The following is a 4,357-nucleotide window of genomic DNA, read 5'->3' as shown; positions in this document are numbered from 1 at the left end:
TTGATAACCCGCAAGGTATTCCTCCGGTGTCTAGGAGTTGCATGATCTCATGGTCATAGGAACAGATACATTGACATGCAGAAAACAGTAACAATAAACTGACACGATCATATGCTACCTTTATAGTTTTGGTCTTGTCCATCACATCATTATCCCAATGATGTGATCCCGTTATCGAGTGACAACACTTGTCTATGGTCAGGAAACCTTGACCATCTTTGATCAACGAGCTAGTCAACTAGAGGCTTACTAGGGACAGTGTTCTGTCTATGTATCCACACATGTATTTGTGTTTCCAATCAATACAATTATAGCATGGATAATAAACGACTATCATGAACAAAGAAATATAATAATAACTAATTTATTATTTCTTCTAGGGCATATTCCCAACAATTATTATATTTTTTGATAATCGTTTATTATCCATGCTAGAATTGTATTGATTGGAAACTAAAATACATGTGTGGATACATAGACAACACATTATCCCTAGTGAGCCTCTAATGGCCTAGCTCGTTGATCAAACATGGTCAAGGTTTCCTGGTCATAGACATGAGTTGTCATTTGATAGTGGGATCACATCATTAGGAGAATGATGTGATGGACAAGACCCAAACTATGAACGTAGCATATGATCGTGTTAGGTTATTGCTATTGTTTTATGCATGTGAAGTATATATTCCTATGACCATGAGATCATGCAACTCACTGACACCGTAGGAGTACCTTGTGTGTATAAAACGCCGCAACGTAATTGGGTGACTATAAAGGTGCTCTATAGGTATCTCTGACGGTGTCTGTTGATTTTGCATCGATTAAGACTGGGATTGTCACTCCGTATGACGGAGAGGTATCTCACGGTCCACTCGGTAATAGAAAATCACAACAAGCTTGCAAGCAATGTGACTAAAGAGTTAGTCATGGGATCTTGTATTACGTAACGAGTAAAGAGACTTGCCGGTAACGAGATTGAACCATGTATGGAGATAACGATCGAATCTCGGGCAAGTAACATACTGATGGACAAATGGAATTGTATACAGGATTGTTTGAATACTTGACATCGAGGTTCGACCGATATAGATCTTCGTAGAATATGTAGGAACAAATGTGGGCATCCAGGTCCTGCTATTGATTATTGACCGGAGAGTTTCTCGGTCATCTCTGCATAGTTCTCAAACCCGCAGGGTCTACACTTAAGGTTCGGTGACGATATAAGCATAATTGATTCATTTTGTTGGTGACCGAAGGTTGTTCGGAGTCCTGGATGAGATCCCGAATGTGACGAGGAACTCTGGAATGGTCCGAAGGTGAAGATTGATATATAGGATGGAGGTCATTGGAGTCCAGAAGTGTTCCAGGGCATATTGGGGAAACGAGGGAGCGACAGAAGGAGTTTCGGGGGGCCCCGGCAAGTGTTGGGGCGCCTCATGGGGCAATGAGAGGTAGCACTCCAGCCCACAAGGGGTTGGGCGCCACCCACACCTCATCCCACTTCGTCTGAGGGAGGGCCTCGCCCCCTAGGGCAGCTGGCCAGCCAACTTGGGTGGCAAGGCGCCTAGGTGGGAGGCCCACCCTGTCCGCCGCATCCAGCTTGGCCATCGGCCCCTAGGGGAAACCCTAGGGCGCCCTCTTCTCCTCCCTTCCCCCGATATATAGAGAGGTAGAGAGAGGGCAGCACCACGACAATTTTCCACGGCGATGTTCCTCCTCACCCTTGTACTTCTTCTCCTCTAAACATCGTGCGGCGAAGCCTTGCTAAGTTGTCACCACCATGAACTCACCATGCCGTCGTGCTGTCGGAGGACTTGGGCTGCTAATTCACCATTGCTTGCTGGATCGAGGAGGTGAAGGCATCATCAAGCTATACGTGTGTTGAACGCGGAGGTGCCGTACGTTCGGGTGTTGGTGCGACGGATCATGGTCGGATCGCAAAGACGTACCACTACATCAACCGCGTCCATCAACGCTTCCGCTTAGCGATCTACAGAGGTCTGTATATTCAATTTCCCCTCTCGTAGATGTGCTTCTCCTAGATTGATCTTGGTGAGTGTAAGAAATTTTTTGTTTCCCATGCAACGGTACCCAACAACATGAGGACGGGTCGAGAGCGGGAGGCCGCCCTAGAGGAGTATCACAGCGAGCTCACCCAGCGAGACTTTCCTCCGGATTAAGTATGACGTGCTCCAAGAGGAGGTAAGCACGCTCAGGGCCCACCTGTAGGGGGCTCAAGCCACCGTGGAGGCCGCTTCCAGGAGCGAGATGGAGGCCAAGGAGGAGCTGAAGTCCCTCGTGGCCCAGGTTGGCGAAGCCGTAGATGTAGCAAAGGCGGCCAAGTACCACGCGGGGCACGCACGACACACGGTGGCGCACGCGTCCCGCATGGAGGCGTGATGCGCCTAGTTTTTCGAGGAACTAGCCCTGCGCACGGGCGCTGCACTCCGCTGCTTCGTCAGGGATGCCCTCGCGCTACTGCAAGCCCACGGCAATGGAGGCCACCCCGACTTCCTCCTCAGGATGGTGGAGGCGCTAGAGTCGGGCGCTTCCAGGGTGGAGGAAGACATCGAGTCCGACGCGCGTGACCTCATGGGAAACACGCTGACGCGTGTCTTCTTATCCAACTTGTGTCGCCACAATCCCGCGTTCGACCTCTCCCACACAACAAAGCGAGTCCCCGCGGTGCTCCGGATCCCCCTCAGGGACGAGGTGCACGGGCACGTGGAGTCGCTGGTTGCGCGGTTCGCCCAGACGATGCCTCCCGAGGAGGGCGGCAGCATGGTCGCCGCAATTTGCGAGGGCCGCAGCGAGGATGATGCCTCCTCTGCTTAAGCTCCCTCAACCTTTACCTGTTGCACCAAAGAACCCTTGGCCCCGTGAGGGCGTCAGACATTTGTAACTTACTTTGCTTCGAGTAACGGTTGTCTGTTGTGCTTGGGGTGTCGTCGTTTCTTATGTGATGTCTATTGTTTTTCTTCATGTGTTTCCAACTTCTTGGCCGACGGTATCCTTTAGTATGCATCTCCCGGGGGCCCATTCCTGACGTGTGTCCAGGCCATGGGACAGCAGCCCTCGAGCATTGTCCAGCTTCGTGTTCCCTTAGCCACGGTCCTCCGCGAGGTCTCCGGGGGCAGCCCCCCGATGCGGCCTCGCGGACGCATCGCGAACCTCCTTGCAACGGTCACTCGCGCGAGTTCATGAAGCATGTGCCCTCGCGAGGCTCCACCCTAGACGCCTGGCGGCGGTGCTTCGGGGACTCAGGTTCCCCTTCTCCCGTGTCGCCTCCCATTTCATGCAACGCAATATGCTCGCTCCGTAGGGACGCGCAAAAGGGGTTATGTCCTTCGCGCTCCAAATCGACTAGAACGTTATCTTGGGCCGAAATTAAACTCCGCCCTGTCAAGGTTGTACCTCCCCCGCGGTCCCTTCGATGCCACATGACGCTTAGGCCTAGCCACGAGCGTGGGCACGAGGGCTCCCGCGGTGCAGCGCTCAGTGGCTTACCTTCTTCGTGTGGGCAGCTTGCGCAAGCAGCTGCCGCCCATGAAGCCAGCCTTACGAGGCCCCCCAAGGGAAGTCAGGCAAAGAAAATATCGCATTTTGAGGATGCGCATCTGTGTGCCTGCATTTGGCGTCCCCGCTTGTAGTTGGGCACGGTAATAAAGAATAAAACCAAGGGAGCTCCGCGAAAACCAAAAAACCAAGGCCTTTGCTAAAAAACAGAGTTGACTCGTTTGTGATCTCAAAAAGGAGAGGTGTGGCTCCCGCCCAACGCAGGCCAGTCCGGTGAGCTCATTCGCAAGTCAAAGGCAGGAATGAATTAAAGCGATCGGCGCGTCCAGCACGGGTTAACCTAGAAATAAAATTCGGTTGCTGTATCCAGCACGGGTCAACCTAAAAGAAGTGTTAGTTGCGGATCACGAGACGTCTTCTTTGATCGATCCCAAGCGCAATGCAAGGGCTTCCACTTATGGTGTGGGCATAGTCGCGGTTCGATAGTCATTCCACCAGCGCTGAGCATAGGGACTTCCACTTGGGCGTGGGAGGGGCCCTCCACCATGGCCATGACGCGGCTCATCATGGGGTTACTCATAGGAGGCTTCGGGCGTCTACAACCCATTCATTACTACGTGAGAGTGTCACGGGTTGGCCTCCAGGTGTCTGATTCCAAGCTCCCACCTTTCGTCCACACGCAAGTGGCGCAGGGCCGGGAGACACGGGCATCTTGAAGGGACTCCCACCCTCAATTCCCACGTGCACGGCGTGTGGCCTGGAGATATGGGCGATTCTGAAGGGGCCCCCCACCGTTAGTCTCCAGGCGTGCAGCGTCCAATCTGGAGACATGGGCGCCTCTGGA

Source organism: Hordeum vulgare, chromosome 4H (assembly GCF_904849725.1).
Source record: "Hordeum vulgare subsp. vulgare chromosome 4H, MorexV3_pseudomolecules_assembly, whole genome shotgun sequence".
In the NCBI taxonomy this organism is placed as follows: Eukaryota; Viridiplantae; Streptophyta; class Magnoliopsida; order Poales; family Poaceae; genus Hordeum; species Hordeum vulgare.
This window is presented reverse-complemented; position numbering follows the sequence as displayed.